The following is a 22467-nucleotide window of genomic DNA, read 5'->3' on the forward strand; positions in this document are numbered from 1 at the left end:
GTGATATTTCTTGATAGGAAGGTTATTAAACATAGAAACGAAGCCGAAATAAATATTTATTTTTACTCTCTAAATATTTGCTTGAAATATTTCATGCGTTTTTGTATATTCCACATAAAAATCAATAGTTTACACCGTCGTTCAAAAACTAATAAATCCAACCACTATGAGTTATATTAACAAGGTATCTACCGACCATCTTCCCATTTTAAAATTACTTTCCATTCTAAAGTTATAACGCGCGTCGAATATTTGCCGATAGAAAAGTTTGAAAAATGTATAAAAGTTAATAAAAGCAGGCAACTAGTCACATAATTTTCATTTTATAATTATTACGTAGCATTATGGAAGGTTCGCGTGGTCGATTATAAGTCGACGAACGAATCAGCGACAAAGCAACTAGCGTGTACCCCTGGAAAATACGAAATCGTTCGGCGAGTGGGACCAGTCGGCCGGAAACAGTATTTCTCGGGTTATAAAAGGTTCGCCAGGTTCGTTAAACGAAACGCTGGCCCGCTGCACATGTTCATCTGTTCTTAATTGCGCGCTCCTGGGGGCCGCGGAAACAGTGAACCAAGGAGATTCTGATGAATCAGAGAGAGGCTTGGAAAAATGAACGGCGCGACGCATAATTGGTGTAATGGAGGAGCTGATGCGACTGTTCGACAATGGATAACGAAACGTGAAAATTTTCGTTGGATCGAGGGGCGAAAAAAAACGAGAAATGCGTGTGTTGCTACCGATAGTCAAAAGTTTCGAACGACTCGAATATTTTACAAGAGAGAAGATTCACAGTAGGTGGGAGAGGATTTACGAGTTTAAATTAGTATTTGGATATTAATAATAAGAAGTACGATAATTGAGTAAACTGTTGATGTTTGTAATATTAATTTTAAAGAAATATCAAGTCTTTTGTTATTTTGTTCAAAAACGTACAAAATAAATTTCAAACTTGCGATATGTTCTGTACGCTATGTATACAATTGGCAATTTACTTACAATTTTTATTATAAACACATAATTTAATTAGAAATAGATTATGATTAAATGAAAATTATTTCTACGTGAAGATGGTGCGGTAAAATGCATCGATTTATCTGTTGTTACCGAGAAACAAAATCAATAAATTAAAAGAGTTGTACGTAGGTTTTCGTATGAAGCCAATATCGATTTATTAATCCAAATACCGTCATTCCAGTCGATATGCAATTTCTAGTACAATTTTTACAAGAAATGTAATTTATTGATAAAATTTATCGATACGTGTATGTACGAACGAGATAATATTTTTGCGAAACTTTCAAAATGACGATTAAAAATGAATTACGATTAAGAAGTGTATGATACTTGTGAGATAAAACACACGGATGCAGCAAATCTGATCGGCACTAAAAGAGATTCTTAAGAAAATCTGGCGTGACCGAGTCACTTTTTCCCGATGAATGCAAGCGGTTTCACGCGTTGGTCAACGAATAAAAACGAGAAGGCCTATGGATCTTTGTTCGATATTCCTGGATCCCTATGCGATCAAGCGTGCAAGGAAACGATTTAATTTTGCGAAGGTACCGATCGAAAACGTTTACGCATCGATTAAGAGGGTGAAACGTTTTATTGAACTCGAATTTAAGCCACGAAAGCACGATTCGTTATCCATGTTTAAAGAACATTCGATGAAACATTATCGAACGTTAAAATTATTAAACTGAATTAATCGTTTTCACCATTAACCAAACTTTAAACCATCGACTCACGTTCTTGGAAGGTACAATTTTTTAGCAGTCAGTCAGTATATGTCAATTTAAATCGTATTTATCAAAAATAAAAAAGAAACATAGGCTTAATCCAGTCAAGAAATTAGTTAATATCGATATTATCTGAATACGAAAACCAATTTGATTTTTAAACCATCTTCTCTTTGTTGTTACAAGGTAAAAGTGATTCTTTATAGCTACGATCCTATTCAGTTTCTTTAACACGTATGTAAGCCACGAGTAACAGAATTCAAAAATATTAATTTGTTAAAAACACCATCTTCAAACGTGATAACTGTTTGTATTAATTAATTTATCAGTAAAAAGAAGCAACGCTCATAAAACATAATCAGATACTGTTTCGTGTAATTTCCAGTTTACAGCAATAAAGAATACCGGTACTTTCTCACAGCGATAAATGAGAAAACAAAAATCTATCGATATGTAAGATTTATTAAAAGCCTTGTAGCTATATAGCTCTATAGTTTCGTGAAAATAAAACGTGCACCGTTTTCGAACTCTATTTCAAATTATACTTGAGTTTCGTTGGCACAGCCGAAATTCATTACGATTCCGTTCATCGAATTCGTACATTTCGTTCAACGTGTTTGTCCTATCCGCGATAATCCGCTGTGAAAGAAACAACAATTACAAAACTACCAAAATTACACATTCAAATTGTTAGGACAGTGACATTTTCAAAATGAAAAAGGGGAATAGTTAACTTTACAGCGTGATTTTCACGTTTTAAGTGGTCGAGTAACATAAATTCCGCTTTTATCAGAATCAGGCATCGTCGACCCGTTTTTAACGCAATTGCGTACGGGGCTTTAAGCAAAGCCGTAACACAAAGTCCCGACCGGATGAAAGACGCTTTCTAGACTCCACTTTCGGTTTGTTTTATTGGCTCGTAAAAGGTGGTAGCCGTGGCTGAGCGGAAGTCAGCCACCATTCTGTCTTTCCATCTACGTATTCTGCGTCTATTCGCGTCCTTCCAATTGCGTTTCGCCCGGAATTCCAAGGGGATGGAATAAATAAGAATGCAGTCGGAGAAACTCGTACGTAATCGTTAATGCACTGGTCTTACCGAAATCTCAAAAAGTTTCGCCTAACGCGCGAAATATATCGATAATATATCGATAAAAAGATTCTGCGATAACCGTTCGAATATTTTCTACGTTTTCTATGTTTTCTATGCTGAACGGTACGACTTGTAACAAACATCGTGAAAGTTTAACATCTACAAACCTTATTAATTGTTTCTCGTTTAAATTGGAAATGCCGCGTATCAGTTACGCGGTGTATCAGACGCGTTACGGCATCGCACGACCGCAACAGGCACGAGCAAAAGGACGCGAATCGCTATGAGAGCGACGCGAAACGAGCGAACGCGGAATAATTTCGTCGGTGGAACGGGCGACCAGCATCGGGAGGAAAGTTGAAATCCGAAAAATCCGGCGTCTGGTGGCTCGTTCCGGTCCGTAACGACGCCGAAAATCGTCGCGGTTCTGTAAGCGCGCTCTGGCCCGATTTACGAGCGTAAAACGCAATCTAGCCGCGTCGCCGGTTAACGTAATAATAATAACGGGCACGGCTGAGCTCAGCTTTTTGCATTTTACACAGGGCCACAGAGTCGTGGTACACACGACCCATCCGTTAAGAAGCTTAGCGGAGATTCGGCCAAAAATGGCTAAGCATATTGACGGTGCATCTCCGAGGAAACTTTTACGAGTTTCACCCGCGTAAAACGCGATACGTATAAACGTGACCCGTTCGCCTTTCACTCGGTCCCACTGAAAGCTTCCAGGATGATCGTTCCTGAAATTCCTCGATTCATCGTTTCGTTATGGGAAATATATAGAGGCTGCGTACGAAGAAACCGAGTTTGCAATTTTATTCCAGTCTTTTGGTAGGTTTGAACGTTCCGAAAGTGGTGGAAGGCGTACAGTGAATTTGGTATTTGATGATTTTTATGCTATATAACTTAATTTATCTTCTCACGATAGGAATTGATAAAAACGTAGAAAATATTAGAATATTTGCAGCGCGTCAATTAATTTGGTACCCTCCTTACACTTCTAACTATGGTAAATTAAGGTGACGCTTATCGACGTTGTTTGATTATAGATGTTATATATTGTTATATATTGCATAAGTAGAATATTTCAACAAGAAGCGAAAAGTTTAGCGAATATCAAAATCTTCGAATTAATATAGTATGAAACTAATAGGAAAGAAGAGAACAACAATCAAAATGATTGCATCTGGAATTCTAATGTAGAAGCATAAATACATGCGAAGCAGCATAATGTCATTTCATTTAAATGTAAAATACCATTTTATAAAGTCAAACCGCAAGCAAGTACCGATACAAATGACAAATCAATGTCCGACTAAAGATGGGGCATTCTACCGTAGGCTGGATCGATGATTCTTAAACCGCGAATGTTTATGCAAATTCATATTCTCACGAATACAACTAAAAATATGAAATTCAAGCAAATCTCGGTTTCGTCTACCAAATGATACAATGAATACCATATACATACATTCTGTTCATCATGCTATCTTTAAAATTCTCGTAAACACGTAAGCATCCACACATGTACAATGAATCCAATCTATGGTAAAATATGCCGCCTTTAATCAACCACCTCGCCGAACAACGTCAAACATCCTCATCGCGTTATCGTGCAACAAATATTTATATTGCCATTGCAAGCATCGAAAGTACGCATAAAGAAACAGCGCGAAAATCGCGCCAACGGAGAAGAAAGAAGAAGAAGAAACCGGAACCGGTTAGCCGTCTCTACTAAAGCGGACAAACGCGTCGATTCCGGCCAAATTTCCGCTTCGAGAACGTGAAAAAACAAAAAACGAGGAATGGAAGAAAAAAGACGAAAAGCGTGAAGAGAGAGAAAGAGAGAGAGAGAGAGAGAGCAACACAGTTCCTATCGCGGGAATAGGAAAAGCGCCCGGGCTGGCGACGGAAAGGGGATTCGAGGAGTGGGGTTGGCGGCGAAAGAAAGCAACAAAGAACAAAAGAGTGGAGAGCGTGAACGAGGAGTTTAACCATCGTCCCGTAATATTCCGTCGCTGTGGCATGCAGACGAGAAAGGACGGCTGATGGCGGTGACAAAAAATGGAAACTATTTGATCGTGAACCACCCTCTCACACGATATCCGCGCGCGCGTACACTCGCCTCGGATGGCGATACACACACGATACGCGGAGAAGGATGGAGGCGAAAAAGCGGAGTGCTCGTACGAGGCTGACGGAACGACGAAGGACGGGGTGCAAGGCAAGGGGTGCACTGTGATGGGAGAAAACGGGAGGGGGTTGAAAGGTGCAAGAGGATGGGCCGGGCTACTCTGTCCACAAGCGAGCGACTGTGCACACGCCTAAAAGGGTTTTCGTTAGATTTCATTTCACACCCAATTACCTGGCACACATTGGGGCACACGGTAACGGTGCAGAGAGGGGGAAACAGGTTGAGAGGGCGGAAGAGAGGGTGGAAGAGACACGGTGGCGCAACGCGCGGTTGCGGTGTAAAAATACACAAAATGTGGCAGCCAGCCGGCTAGATCACCGGATAACATTCGCGCGCTATTCTGTTTAACCCGCTGCGAATTCTGCGCCGTGTACTGGCACGCGCGCGCGGATACCACGCGACACGGAACGCGTTGAAACGACCATTTGACTGTGAAGCAGACTAACATCGCTTGGCGTTTGCTCACGAAAGTATTTGAACACTTGTAGAAACACTTTACGAATATACGCTGAATATACACTTATGAATATTTTATGAGTATGTTACATGCATAACGCACGTAACACACGAAACGTTTTGAAATTTTATTAGCGTTGTAATGCAACCAACCTACGATATTTATATCGGTAAAGTTTGAAAGAAATCTGAAAATGCACATACAAACTACGAGATATTCGCTACAAGAGTGATATATTAATTCCGTGTTGAACATATATAATATAACTTTTATATATTTTTTCAAATTCCTTTCTTTCACCGATATAATCACGATCGTAATCGTGTCTCAAATCGCGCAGTGCTAATGTTTCCAACTATTTTATGTGACGCTCATAATACATTCGGCAAAGTGGTCTACAATCTGGTTCCATATATGTACACTGTACACGTTAACTTATTTGTATAAATACTTTGCTTAAAGTTCCTTGAAAATATAGAAACTCGAAATGAAAAACAAAAGGTTTAGGTAAAATTTAGGTAGTAAAATTATGATCTTTTGTTTGTTGGACAACCGTTTTAAAGCATTGTGCGACGCGATAACGAGAGACCGTTGCCGCTGTTTCGATCTCTCGCTCCGCCGATGCTTCTCCTCGCTCACTGTTGTAATACCCTGGCAGGCCGCGGAGCGTATTTTCAAATCGTTCGATGCGCTTTAGATTGACGCGTTAGATGCGTTTGCTTTATTGTATTGTGCTGTATCGCGGTATATTGTGGATTTGTAAGGGGGGTGAGGCAAGTATATTTCGCGATTGGCTCTCTCGTGTAGTCGATTGATTGGCTAGGCTTGTTGATTTCGACGATTGTAATGCACCGGTTTCGAGAGATTTCGTTTTGGAAAATGGAATGTTTCGTAGGTTCGATAATTTGGGGAATATCTGTGAATCTCTAAAGATCGATGAAAATAATATTTTATATATATATATATAATAATTTTGTATAGATACGTTTATGCGAAGATTGATTATACCGTGTTACACGTGGATATTTTGTTCGAAGCGAAATGTTATCGTGTAACCTTTAGAAACAGGAATCTCTTGTTTTGTGTCTCGATAATTATGAAAGTTTTGCAGTGACTTAGTGGAAAAAGCTGATTGATCAGTTTAACATAATTACTGCGTTTACAAAGAGCCATTTGTTAGCTCTGGCCGAGTTTGTGGTAGTTGCTTCTTTGGCAATTTTTAACTATTCTTAAGTGAGTTGTACAGTTCTACACGCTTTGTTACGGATAGGTTAACATTAAAATTAACTAGGAAGAAAAACGTACATTTCGAATAACGTACTAGAATTTATATATTTCCATCGAGAATAATTTACATTTTGCACGTATACGTTCATCTTGATCAGATCAACAGCTAATTATTTTCAAGCAGAATAATAAATAATACCTAAATTTTTCAAAAAAATTCTAGAAAGATATCTAATTACCAATACGATGCAGACTTTCTCTCTATACATTCTTATATTTAATACGTATCTTATAAGTGTTTCATTAAAACGAGTATTTACATCGACAAATGTTTCATAAATCCCTATAAATATGCGAATATATTGAAATATATTGCAATATAATAATTCATTTAAAGGAAGTATAAAATAATACGATATAGTAATAACAAGGATAAAGTTCTATAATGAACTCATAAATTGACCGAATTATAATTAACGAATCGTACAATAGAATCAATAAACACGAGTCACAGCGAAATATATTCGCGTTACGATATTTAATCAAAGTTTAGTTAATTTCTGTTTCTATAGTTACGTGTGTTTCCTTAATACTTAAATATAAACCTATTTGGTAAGCATAACACGTGGATGCGCTGTGTAACGCGTTTACTTAGAATTAAAATTAAAATTCTCACGGATGAGATGGAACAGTAAACATACACCTTTGCAGTGGTTTTAATGCCAGTATTGTTTTACTTTGTTAGAAAAAGACTGCCATGTCCGCAATTATACTACGAAATCAGTTGCTTGGAAAGAATTAAACGGGATACTTGATGTCGCGAATATTTGGGAAAACCGCTCTTCAAATTTCATTTTATTCGACTTTAAAGAAAAAAAAAAAAGGAGAGAAGGAAGAGAGCACGGCGAAGAGAGACAAAGTAACAAGCGTAACGGTAGTTTTTATCACGTCCATCTTTTTCATTCCAAACAAAACGTTAGAAGCTGAAAATAAATTTCGAGGCAATTATAATTATAAAATAACGCTGCTCGTTTATGCTGTTTTCGTATGACAAAGTTACAAACGTTCCTTTCTTTTTATTTTATTTCACACGTGTTTAACTGTGTTTTATGGACGTTCCTTTATTACACGCATATTTTCTATTTACGCTTCTTGACAAAAGAGATCATAGTTACGATATTTACATTGTTTCATAAATCCCACGTTTTATTTCCACAAATAGAATAAAACTGGGCTGCGTAACAAATAGACGAGTATGTTTCAATTTTATATCTGTTTATCTACGATTGAATCATAAATTCAAATAGAATAAAAAAACGCGTACGGAAGTAACATGGAAATTTATTAAAAAGTCACAAACTTGAAAAACATGCGTGTATGTAAAATTACATTATTTTTTTTTTTTTTCATATACCGAGTACTTTTCAATCGTGGCAACATTTTTGCAACGTTACTTGTTACAACTTTTACAAGTTACAACTAACAAAAATTTTATACAAAAATATCATATTATAAATTATTTTCGTTATGGCAATCCCCTTTGAAAATTTAAATTCAGATACAACATTTTTATATGAAAAAGTTATATCTTCATGTGATTGACAGTTAACCGATAGCACGGAAAATATATTTTTTTACGTATAATTCGTACAAAAGACGTTAAAAAACACTCCTCCTACGATCTATCTATCCTCTAAATTCACATTATTTCACACGTTAATCACAATATCTGCCGAAAGGAGGGCATTTTGTCAAACGAAACCAAACCAGATACACCAGTATACCCTGGTATAATTCAAGGCGCTAATTGAATGTTAGAATTACCACTAGGTCGTGACAGCAACAAGGATGTGTAACAGCCTTCATAGAAATCCAGCGCGTGATTCTTACCGTAGATAAAATCGTGGATCGAGAGTGGATCGAGAGTTCTTGGCACCGGTGGCAAAGATCGAAATCGTTTAAGATAAATGGCCAGATATTATAACAGAGCGAATATCGGCGCGATCAATTAATCACCGATTAATATTAAGCCAGGCCAGACGCTAATTAGCGATTAATATTAGGCCTGGCTAAATGTCGGGGCCAATTTGTGGTAATTACTTAATCGTCGCACACGGGACAACGGAGTCTTTCGATCGGCAATGGAGTCAAACCTGTTCCGCGCTGCTATCGTTCGAATCGCGTGTCCCGTTACGTATTTCTCAAGTTCACCACCGACCGTACCAATACAGTCCTCTCGCAATATCTTGCTCTTTGAACTAATTAAATCCGCGTTATTGGAGGTTTAAGAGAAGCTACGTTCTACCGCGTAAAAGTAATTTCACTGTCGTATCGTTTCGAGTTTGATAAAAGACAGCAGAGTTTGTCAATCGTAGAAATAATCGGATTTTATTCAAATTTATCATCGATTCCTAATTTTGTATATTATTTCCGTATATCTAACAACCTGTTATCTATGATTATTTATCACGATACATTTAACGTCATAAGAATCCATCCATCCTAAGATTTCATCAAATCAATCTCATTTTTCAGTTTCTATTTATTTAACAGTCACGAACGTAATAATTATAAGCAGAAGCAAAACGAATAATCGAAGAGGATTAATTAAAGCGACGAAGGACACTGGATAGGTCCCTAAAGCGATAAATCTTTTGAAGTCTAACGATAGAAGCGGGACAATAAGTATCACGGTTCGTTCATCTTGTTTACGATCGAAGGGCCAAGCTTAATTTTATCGAATAATTAGTCGTTAGCGTAGCTGATTACGCGCATAGGCCTTGGCTACTCAGGGGCTGATACACATGAAACTCGGGCACAAAGACGTCGACTCAGTTCAAAGAGCTTGTAAATCAAGGGCTTTCAGCAACGGCTTATACCACGTTTATCACGTTTAAAGTCTATTTCCTGTCTGTGGCGATCCGTAACAGCGTGAGCATTTATCGATGGCTAAAGATCATGTTTCGATACCTTGCACGTTCTTCCTTCGTTGTTGGATAAAAACTAGAAAATTTATTAATCGAAAAGCTGTATTTTCTAGCTGTTGTGCGACAAAAATATTATACGATGCTGAGACTTTTCAACGCCTCTAAATTCAGATATTTTTAAACAATTTGAAGATCGAATTACATCGATCTCGCGTGGAATTTAAGTGTCAAGAAAACGTGACCGATACGTATCGGTCGTTATTTTCATGTTAAGCAAACCGAAGGAATTTGTAATACGTCGACAAAATGTTTAACGTAAAATCGAGACGAAGAATCCTGCGCATCAGTAAGAACATTTTCATATTTTTTGCCAACTTGACATATTTTATAACGTTGGAAAAATACGATTGGGTCGCAAATGATGAAGAGAAGGCAGCGGAAAAAATCTCAATTATTATCTATTTAAGTAATTTATATTAATCGGTTAAACGTAGATAGATACAGGTCAATACCTAATTAATACGCATATCTTAATTAACTGAGACGTATCACGCATGGATAATAAATAATATAATAAATTTGTTGACGTAATAAGCAGAATTTGTAGAATTCAATTTACACCTATTACGTTATTTGTCCCCGGAGAAAGTAATAAATCACGTAAGGTAGCGTTATTAGTAATGTCAGCGATTTTCCGACGAGTATTAATTCTTCCAACACTGATGGCGATATTTGCAGGATTACAAATCAATATTGCAATTACCATCTATCAAGAAAACCGTTTGTTGTACGTATAATCGATGCGTGAAATGAATTACGACGTTTAAAGTGCGCACCGCGTTTCGTGAGCAATAATACAATCGGGACGATAAATGGCAACGTAATGCAAGAACATGGCGATTCCATTCACCAGCGTTTCTCACAGAAAAAAAAAAGAACGCTATGCTTCGACTGTAATACGTAGAAGCAAAAGTCACTGGCTAAGTTCTTCGACATAACCATGCCAATCGCTGTACTGAAATGCTTTCTGTGACTTTGTATTTTTATATCCTATAGATTCCAAAAAGTTAGATTCGACTTGCAAATTTGCAGGTAAGTCGCTAAACTATTATCAAACTGTTCGCATATTTCTGCTTAGATGTACATTCCTGTGAATAAGAAGAATTAAACAGTACATAGAAAATTGAGTAATCGATTAAAATCCACAGCATTGAAATTGATATTCTAGAAATAAGCCCATACCTAATTTGGTTTGTAAGCTTTTTAAATATTTTTGATAAGAAAAAAAATTTTTCTGTAAATACCTTGTGATTTCGTCAATATCTAAATCTATGTCGTTGCCAGTCGTTTTAAATTGTAAATTTAGACTGTTGCGAACCAATATGGTTAATGATCCTTTCGAGATGTAAATGTAGTCCCCAAATAAAAAGACCTATATGTAGAGTTATCTGATATGCATAATACCTATGCTGAATATTGAAATTTGGTTCACGAATCATGAATCATGAAATATCTACGTAACGCAGTAAAGTATCTACAGGAAATATAGGAATAACATGAAGAATTATCAAGCACCGTTGGTAATGTGGTTTTCATGTATTAGGCTTATCGTTCAGATAAGGAGTTAACACGTGTTTCGTGATTAATTAAGTAATCCGTGTCCATAAATTTGCATGCGAAATAATTTAATATTCGATGTAATAAAATCTACCTGAGATTGTGCGATGTAAAGAAACATTAAAGCGTAGTGTAGAAGAATCGATAGTTAGATAATTAGATAATATCGTACGCAAACTTTTTGTACATAATGAATATGATATGTTATAAAGCACGAATTCACGTGTCACAGCTTATGGTATTCATGGCGTTAATGATATTACGTATTAGTGTCGTAACAAAATTAATATCGCAACATCACACTAAAGTAAAATAATTCATAAGATACGTCAGAAATGTTATCCCCTTGATTGTTTCATCGACCATTAAAATCGCCTACGACAACGTTTCAATTACTTCAAACCTTAATAAACTTGTTATCTGAACAGTTACAAAGGTCGTGAAATTGATGATCCAATTGCGTTACACGCCAGTTAATCCCACAAAGCTACACTTTTCGAAATGAAAAACGAGAAACAACTAAACAAAAAAAAAAAAAAAAAAGAAAAATCAATACTCCCTCTATTTTCCAGCGTATCATTAAGCTTCGTCCGAACTCGGAATCCCATAGGAAATGGTCTGGCTAGAAAAGTATCAGGGCCGATCGCTACTCTCGACGAACGAAGCAAGCAGGTTCAGTGATCCGATGAAGCATCTTTGGGGGGCATAACGACGAGGACGACGAACGAGTGGCAGCGGCAACATCAGCAGCAGCGGCAATAGCAGCGGAAAAGAGCAACGGGAGCGTCAGTGGCAATAGCAGGAACAGCGCGGCAAAGGAATAATTCTCCGTGTTTCCGAGGAACGCGTTTCGAATTACCGGCGGATCGCGTTGCATTCTGTTCGTCGCGCTTGGCTAGCACCGAGCAAATCTAATTCCTTTCGGACTCTCGGTGCCGATCTCCTCTCTTCGTAGTCGCCTCTTTTCTTTCCAGTCGTCGGTCTTTCGCTTTGTTTTTCCGAACCGTTCCACCGATGCCGTTGCTCGAACCTCTCTTTTCCGTTTCTACACCTATTCGGCCGTCCTTTGTTCCTTGATCATCCTTTCTCTTAACTTTCCTCCCCGCCGCCCCTTTCTTTTTCTCCTCCCTCCTGTCCTCCAATCTCCTTCTTCGTTCCATTATTCCACACCAATCCTTTCTCCTGTACGCCGCTTTTCATCGCTCTCCTCCTCCGTCGTTCTACCACGTTCCAGATCCCTAACCTCCGCGACTGCTCTTTCCTCATCGTCCTCTATCTCCGTCCAAAGGTTCGGCCTGGCCAGATTTTCCGGATTCTCCGGGGACAAGACGTCGAATCTACGGACCGATCGGCGTGTACCTTTTAGCGCTCAACGTGCTCCTTCCCCCGGGAAATCCACGCCCCGAATGCTCGATATTATCTCGATCGCAGAATTCTAAGAACGAGCCTAGCCCGGTTTTCCCGGCTCCCTTTCCACGAGGTCCCGCCGCCTCTCGATGCCTTCGCCGCAGCAAATCCGCGTCACGCCGACCCTCGGACCACGATTTACGACGACCAGCCTCGTCGAATCGACGACCGCATTCATCTCGAAATTGCGCCCCTCCAAGCGGGGAAAGTAACCTGGCTGCCCGATCTCGCGACTATCGGGATCAATGATGATGATGCCAACGATCGCCTGGAGACTATACATCGTCGAGTATACGGGTCGAAGTTTCACGGCGGATGAATCGCGTGCTTGTTTTTGAATGTGCACCGTGGAATGATTCGCATTCGAATAACAGCAATGGTGGTCGTTCTCGTGGCTGGTAATTAGATTTGTTTGGGTGTACGGCTATGTCAGGAGGGATCAGAGGGAAAGCAGCTAATCTTGTACGAAATTTGATAATTAGCTCAGTGCTGGAGTGTTAGGCGAACGATTATTAATAATTGGAATTTTGTGTCCCACGTAGCATGACGATTTGAATTACGCGGATGATATTGGTAAAAGTATTTCGAAGAATTATAACGAGAAGAATAAATCGACGGTTGTATGTTCGTTCTTACGTGTACTGTATGTGAATGTCGTTTAGAGGAACTTGAGGACCATTGGCAAAAATTAAATGTCTATCGAAGTGAAAAAGAGAAAACTGAATTATAAATATATGTAGGTACATAGGGAATAGCGAGAAGTTTGCTCAAAGTGTAAATCCGATGTGAGTTAATCCTTGAAATTATTTTTTGAAACGTTTGAAGTAAGATTTTTGATACACTTGAATACGTTATACTGTATATGTAAGTATATTTCGATACGCGGATCTTTACTTTGTAACGCATTGCGATAATCTTACGGGAACTGAGAACTAAGCTTTGCTATCATTATGGGGAAGTTTCGAACTTCGTGACCTATATTTACTTCATCCCGCTAAAGCAATTTTAATCAAATTTTACCTGCATAGTCCACTTTTAGAAAGAAAGTTACGTAGCGGATAAAAAATTATTTTGAAGCTGATAAATGATAATTTTTAATTAGTATTCTCGAAATTCCGTTCCTGAGAAAATACGTAAAAAACGGAATTCAGTTTGAACAATAAAAAGTTACGCAGTTTCGGTAGTGGAAATTTAGGAAAAAATATATCAAAATATCCTGAAACACCAATCGCCAATTAAAAGAATAATCTTTTTCAAGTCTTGTTAGTTACAAACAGGAGATTTTTTAATGACGTGATTGCAAATGAAAACCACCCTGTTAGGTTCAAAGATGAGGTCTTTGAACAATACATAAAACGTCGATATAATTATTATTAACCGATACTATAATATCTTCAACATTTTAGTGTTGAGTCAAAAAACATACGTTTAGCTTCAAAACTAAATGAAAATACAATTTTGGTAACACCAGATTGATTGACGATGTATCCAGTTCTAAAACTGCTTCCCTATAAAATATGGCGGATTTGACTTATCATATCCTCCCCCTATAGTCTGCATACGGAAATAATTTTATTAGACACAGTGATAATTTTCGACGCAACTAGACACACGCGATTTTTAATCGGCGTGCCGCAAGCGCGTTTAAAACATTCGATACCTGACTGTTTTTCCCTTAGACTGACGAATAAAAATATCGTGACTGCTATATTTTGAATCAAATATAATACACTTTCTATCGCGTTGTAGAATCTCAGTAATTATTATAGTTTATTATGGGTGCCATGAGATAAAAGACATTGAAAATCGCGGAACAAAACTACAGATGTTTATCGCTTGTTCTGCAAAGTCTTCGAACAAAACGTAGCAAAAACGCAGTTTCCACGTTTCCAAGACCCAGTTCCTTTCAGCGCATCGCGGTCATCGAGACTTCCTCTGACACTCTAAAACTGTAGAGAGACGCTAAATTATAGGACGACAGAGATTGCATTCGGGGACACGTTCCATCCAGGTTCGGCCAAGCGCCATAGGCGATGTTGCGGATAATCTCGGTGCCACGAAGCGCAGTCGCATTTTCGTAAGATCCCTTTCCCTGCTCGGCGTGCAATCAATCTGCTGCATCTATCCTTTCTTTTTTCCCGCTAAGTAAACGGACGCCCTGGAACGGCACGTTCCCAGACTGCCGTCTCGACTAACGCAGAGACGCAACGGCGCCACCAAGACGCACTCCTTCGATCGGATTCCGTGTCTCCACTTACGTTGCGGGAATTCCTCTTCAGCTTCTTCGTTGCAGCTCTTCGTTCAGCTCTCTGAGTTCGTGGAACGACCGGTTGAAATTCGCTGGCCGACTAGCTCCAGAAAATGCATGGCTGGCTTAATTGCCGCTTCAGACCGAATTCATCCACCGTTCCTTCGGCTAATCGGCGAAAGATTTCCCCTTCCCTTCTCAGCTCTCTTTCTCCGTCCCACGTCTTTTTGCCCCATTTTTGCCGGCTATTTGAACGGAGTTAGTGAATCGGGGGGAAACAGTTCTTCCGAGGCGAGAGGAGCAAACTCGTTTTTTATTTGCTCTTCTGGGGTAGCGGATAGCGATGAAAGAGATGTCGCTTCCGATAGGTACCGTTACAGTACGTACTTTGTTCTCTAGATAAACCTGTTTAAGCCGCGTCGCGAGCAAGGCGCGAGATTTATTTGGTTTTTGAGCGTTGCCTCTCGCCTCCTTTTCTTCGTGAAATGGTAGAACTAGGTTTCTGGTGATCTTTTACGTAGGCGAAACAGCGTGCACATACGATACAATATATATATTGTACCTACATGTAAATATCTGTGGCTTGATGCAGGTAGCAGCAATCTCAGTATTTATAAAATTGAGATATTAGAACTTAGAGGAATTCGTGTAAAAAGATTCGTGTTTAAGTAATTTCTGACACAGAAGTTTCTGCTGTTTCAAATTTCTCCTCTATATTGATTTCGATATTCTTTGCAAATTTATTTTATGAAAAATTTTGAAGTTGAGTATCTAACATTAACGCATGTGTACCAACTCCAATTCATTCGCAGCATTGCAAAACTATCGTATGTAAAATTGAAAGTTTATCGAAAAGGAAATCAAACATTGGAAATTCACATTAGCCGTAATAGTAATAGTATTCCGCAAGCATAATTCCAGCGGCATTTTATGAGACAGAAGCGTGGAAAATTTCCATCGAACCTGATATATTATCAAGAATTGAGAGGTACGATGCATTTTAATGGCGGTGAGTTTTTCTAATTTAAATGAAAGGTCGCTTTACCAGCAGAGTACTGAATAGAATAGTTTAAGAAGTGATCGTTAGACGCTTGAACCGTGCAAGAATTCAACCCTGCTCGACTTGTCATATAATTAAGCGGGCTTCGTTAAAGAGAGCGGGTACAAAGCCAAAAATTTTCAGCAACAACGTGCACAAAAACTAGTAAAAGACCGAAGAGAAAAGGCGGGTTCACAGTAAAGAAAAAGAACGGACGAGGTGCAAAGAAATTACCGTGGAAAGGATTGTCACGGAACGAGATCGACTTTTCTTTCGTCCCTCGAAAACGAGATCGACTTTTCGAAGCGAATCCTTTTTAGAAAGAAATCCTTATTCCGTATAATTGCGCGGAAGAGACGCTACCAAGAGACCACTCTTAAAGCCACAAAATAGTAGCCGAAGAATGCTCGAGTAGATGAAAGAGCATACCAATTTGCTAAGAGCTAAGCAGTTACTTGAAAGTGTAATAATAAATTAAGTTACTATTATTGTTCGTAAAGAGTTTAACAGAATATCCTCGTTGATGTTTTCTTTAAAAAAAATTTTCATTTATTTAAGAAATATTTTTGCTATTTGTTAATTCTTTCAATTTCGTGTTAGTGAAAAAAAAAAAGAAACGTTAATGCCCATAAGATTAATTTACTTTAGAAAAAACTAAATCTTTCTACAATTCATTTAACGTACATACCACATACCACGAGTCAGTGTCATACAATTAGAAAGGATTGATAGCACGCAATAAGACAATTTAAATTCAAGTAAATTGATTTGAGAAGAAATCTGAATGACAGGCTACTCGTTTTGATGGAAATTAGCTCAGGAAAGTTTGATGTGGCTACTCTGACATGCAAATTGGTTAACTCTTTGCAACTGCAATTTCGTTTGTTTACGAAAGAGACGCATTATAATTAATGGTAGCCTTTCGTTTCGATCTAACAATTGGCATTTATTACCAATAACTGTTATAAACGAGCCGCCCGATAATAATACCACAATAATGTATCAATAAAACACATTAGATGGTCGATGAATAAATTAACGCATGCAAAGTTACGTTAAATTATACCAAAACGATATAATATAAAAATTAAAAAAAAAAAAAAAACGATAAAAATAATCTACTGAAGAGTACAAAAGTAAGAATATAGAGTAAATATGTTATGTACATATAGAATATCGGCAATAACATAGAAAAATAACAAAAATGATACGTGCAACAACGCATATAAGAAAAATTCAAATATAGCGATTTCTAGATCACAAAACGTTACACAGGGTCAAGACACTTCTATGCAAGTTCACGCGGCGTTCTACGAAACGTAGTTCTACGTCGAAGCCGTGACCAAAGGCATTCCTAAGCATAATTTCGCCTGGAGGGACGTGGCATTACATTTGTCGTCAGCGGGCCAACCTGAGCCTATCCTCAGGTACTGCACGGTACACGTACGTATCTGGTACACGTTATACCAGGCTGAACGGCGTGCGTAGCCGGAACTCACGCCTCTTCCCGGAACTTAAACCGCACCGTTCTGCTGGCGACGCGTTTTGCTTGGGAGCACGGTCGAGCAGAGATCTGGTATCTAATAACGCGATGCCTGCCCCTCTTCTCCTTTCTCGACAACGTCCACCCTCTTCCTTTACGAGACATACCCTTTCTCACGACGACGACGACGCTCGATTTTCGAACAATCTCGCGAGCTTTACACGCTTTCGCTTGTTCCTCGTCGATACGAAAACTTTGGATTATGGCGGATATCTGACGAGGGTGAATTTGATGTTACCACGAGCTCCATGACGCAGAGGTTTCCAGCTTTTGTTATTACGCCAAAGCTGCGGATATTTGAGGAATTTAGCATAAAAATCAGAAGGCTAAAAATAGGTCATATTTCTGTTTTTTTATACGGGAACAACTTTTCAACGTAGATTTCTGGCGTTGAGATTGTTTTTAGGAAATATTTGTAAATACAACAAATCTTTGCGATGTATCGACGTTGTAAAGTTTAAAAAATTGTCAGTTCTTTCTTAGGCGATTTAAAAAAATTGAGAGAAGGTTTTCCGGATGGTAGAAGCGAAAATATGTGCGAGTTACAAATATGATGTTGATTGTATTGCACAAGGCTGTGTGCGCTCTTCGTACATCGTAATTTAATTTAATTTCTAATAGTCCAACTTGGTTTTAGGAAAATAAAGTATGCTTGTAATTTAAACGCGGAACGAAAGTATCGAATCTTTTTGATTTAGAATTTGAAAACCGAAAATCGGCGATTTACGAATAATTGAGTGTGCACTGTACGGAATCATTCAGCTGCACCAATATCGATATGGAACGCGAGCCGCGCGAATGTGCCATCCGGATTTCGAAACTTCATATAGTTCGTTATAAATTTACACTTTAGTCACCCATTTCGGATCCAGGAATTGATTCTACGCAAACAGCAAAACGCGCAGCGCAAAGCAAACTCCATTTTATACGGATGCTGTATTAGAAAATAAAACAGAAATAATTCTGTCCAATGGAATTAATATAGCTTAGCCACGCGATATTAAATATTATTATGCCACGTAATTTAACATTCGTCATCTATTTCCACAATTCTTCCCATAAATGTACGCGTTCTATCAGAACGTTGGCGTCGAGTTTTATATTCATAAAATATAAATTAACCGGCGATTCATCGTGCAAATATTGAACTAAAAATTCCAATCATTCTGCGATAATGTTTAGAGCTCCAATGAGAAAGAACATGTAAATGGTAATCTGTAAATGCACGAATGCACACTCGTCTATCAAACTATCTTCCAAATATACTAATATATAATAATTCTAATATAGGATATTTCTAATCATTTTCGATATTTCATACAACTTGTCCCAATTGCCTGGTACACCCTGTATGCTTGCACGCGTCTGCAGAGACGCGTGGCTCGTGCTCCGTGCGGCGGCGGAGAGCCCTTGCAGACGCTGTAAATTTTATCGGCCGGATAAGAGAGCGAACTTGTAGAGAATGCTCGTAAAGATACTTTACTGTATATTTACATCCCGGTATAATACGTTACGTGAGTTAATACCGTCCGTTAAGTGAATCGAAAGACGGTTCGATTGCGTTTCCGGCCGCGCCGCTTCGATCTCAGACTTCGAGGAGGGCGGATAAGGGAAAACGCGGAAAAAGGAAAAGGTAAAAAGAGTTATCGACCTCGTATATCCACGATTGGAGTGTCGGTGATTCCCTACCCACTCGTGACGCTGCTTCTTCCACGCGCTACTACTTCCAACTAGAAGAAGGGTTAAACTCCCCTTCTCCAGCGACTCTCGTTCCAACCATTGGTCCGCGGTGACTCGAAATTGGAAAATTATCGGCGCCCGATTAATCGCTGTGATTCGCTGAACGTATTGATACACGGATACCTCGCGCGAGACAGCTCGTTTCCGGTATTCGCCCCGGATGACGTCTGGACCTGCTTGCGTTTGATTTAGTACGGTGTTCGGATGACAAAAGTCGATTGGCCGGCCGGGAAATTGACGTGGATCACGTTCCTGTTCAATCATAATCATTTCATCTTGTTAATCATTCCTGGCCACCATGTTGTTACGTCGAATTGTTTTAATATTAATCGTTTGCGGGAAATTGGTTTTGGTATGACGACGTGGTATTCGGTTTTCCTTAATCGTTCGTATTAATCATGTACGGAGGATTGGGATGATTTTTGGGTTTCGTTAAGTGAAATGAGAAATATCGTTACTCGCGATATTTGTAAGGAAGATTGGATTATTGGATAATAATATTGGCTTTTAAAATTGTGAAAATTTTCGAACGATAAAAAGCTTGTAATTTTCTCTATGATGTTTTGTTAGGATTCGTATTACTCGTAAAATATACTCTCTGAAGTTTCTTTAAGCATCAGTGGTAACTTGAATTTGTTATCGATACAAGTAGATAACGCGATTTGAATTGTATCATGAAACTGTAGAACACGATGATAAATCGGACTAGTATCTAAGATGATAGAAGATGAATAGGATTTTGAAGACATCAGCATGTGTAGAGTATTAAAACAACATGATTCCACAGCATATTAGCTACTTGATTTCAATGGCGTAACAAAAGGTTCCCTTCGAAGAAAAATACTCGACTCGACGAAACGATTTTACAAAATATCTTCGAATTTTGACGTATTATTCATGGACCATTTTGACATCGGCGAACTGAAAATTCAAGTTATTCAATGAAAAGAAATTGATGAAGATTGATGCCACTTTAAAATCTCGTTTGTTACGATATCGATTTCTGATCAAAATCTTTTCTCTGTGCGAGTACGGTGTATCAAGAAATCAATGACCGACCTCGTTATTAAGTGTGACCGTTTGATATACACGACTGACAATCGCAACGACAGAAAAAACGTTAGACATGCATGGATATTGGAAACTGATCCTGTTGACCCGCGACGCGTCACCTGACGTTTCATTTAACTTAAGTCGTATAACGAAGCGCTCATCATCAGATCGCCGAAATTGCATTTACTTTAATTCCTTAATTCATCCGCTCAATTTAAAAAAAAAGCGTCTAGCCCTGCTGCTTTAAATGGAACACTTTTAACTCGGTTCATTATTTTTCGATAATTTAAATTAATTTAACGATGGATTTACTTTTAAAAAATAATAAATTCCTTTAGTTTCGCTTAATTTTCGTCCGATGTACGTGTCTCTGAGGACAATAATGGATTTTCAGTTTCGATGTTGCATCAATATATCAAAGATTTCAAATAGAGGTAAACCTTTTTTTTAATTTATTTCCAGTAAAAAGATTCGTCTATATTTTTCGGATTCCAGTTTTCCGCGCCATATAATACGAGGCCGCGTTTCTCTCGTACAATTTTTATATAATTCCGCTAATATCAAAACCTCTTGTTGATCTTTAGTAAAATGATCGGATCACATCATACAAGTTATCGCGATTCCATTAAAAAGCTTAGGTATTCCAATATACAACGAACGAGCATAAATTCTTCGATGAAAATATATTTATAAACGAATAAAATTTTTCAAAACAATTGATTTTCCTCTCTTTGTCTTCACGGTATACGCGCTTTCCTTATCAGCGGATTTTCATTTACTTCGATCATTGCAGAATGCTACAAAGAGTAAAAAATGAAATACAATAACGAACCATTTCGCGAACATTTTGTATCAAAATTTAAACAGTTGTTTAATAGAAAATTAAAATACGATAAAGAAGATAAAACATAGCTTTACGAAATAAACAAATGATAAATTATTTATCAACGATTTTACAGTTCAAAATTTTATATTTTAAACCTCTTTCATGTTCTCGAGTTGTCAATACGTTTACATATGCGAACAGAACATTATTTATGGAATAACCTAACAATTAACCAGACTTGAAATTATCTCCAATTTCTAATTATCCAAGAAAGAACTACGCAAGAATCACTTTATTTAAATAAATCTATCTACCGGTGAAATGAGAGAGAAAAACGAAAAATAGAAGCAACTTAGAATCCATGGCGGATTATTCCGTATTACTCGTCCCTTTCCGGCGGGATGTTCGATTATAAATATATCGGAGCACACGTTGACCGCGCGCCGGTGGTCTGATCAACGGCGCTGAACGGAAATACAATTATCGGCGAGATAAAACGGGGCGAAACGGTGACAGGGCTGGAAATCGGATGGCTGAAATATGCAACGCGGCCCAGGGTAATGGAGGAAGCGCGCCGCGGCAAACGGGGGAACGGGGCAGAATGCAGAAATCGGAATGTACCCCGCGGGATACTCGACGATGGAACGGATCGACTCGCTATTTAATTACGTATTTCGCGAAGTTACGTCAACGGCGACGCCGACGTTCCAACCCGAGCCGTCCCACCTCCAACCCCCTAGCCAACCCCTTTTTACTTCCACCCCCTCACCAGCGGGTATGCCGCTCTTTTCCATCGTACGCTGTTTATTCCTATGAATCTTTCAGCGCGCCGCTTTGGAATCTTGACAGCGATGCCGAGCTGGTTCGGGACTTTTCATTTTCGAGACTCGTCGTCCCAGCTCGAGCAGCGACATTTTGGAATTAGCAACCGGCTGACCTCGATTTTTCCACCAGTTTTCTATATAAAGTGGTTCACTAAAGTACCCGAACAGCATCTTTTTACGAATATATCATTCGCATTATAAACGAAACTTTTTAAAAATTCCGAAGCGCTACAACGAGACGCGACAATCGCGTTTATAAATAGTAAAATTTGCAACAAATCCGAAAACGTATGTAGACGTTACAGCAGATTTATTGCAAACGTACGTTTGCAATCAGTGAAAAATTAGTACAACAGCACGAATAATAGTCTTGAACGTGCAATTAGTGTTGAAGATACAGCTTCGCAAAATATCCTGCTTTAACATCGTGAACAATTGAGTGTTCAAATACTTTGATGATTTTTTCCAAGTGTATGCTTCCAAATATCTTGCAACTCGTAAAAACCTAAAAAAACCGAGGTACTACAGTGACGTAC

General features: G+C 38.4%; 1 protein-coding gene across 1 annotated transcript in view; it reads right to left on the reverse strand.

Moving 5' to 3' along the window:
- Nucleotides 1-22467, reverse strand: part of LOC122566687 — a 99467-nt gene that overhangs the window by 30506 nt on the left and 46494 nt on the right. The window lies entirely within an intron of this gene.

The sequence above is a fragment of the Bombus pyrosoma genome, linkage group LG4 (assembly GCF_014825855.1).
Source record: "Bombus pyrosoma isolate SC7728 linkage group LG4, ASM1482585v1, whole genome shotgun sequence".
Classification (NCBI taxonomy): domain Eukaryota; kingdom Metazoa; phylum Arthropoda; class Insecta; order Hymenoptera; family Apidae; genus Bombus; species Bombus pyrosoma.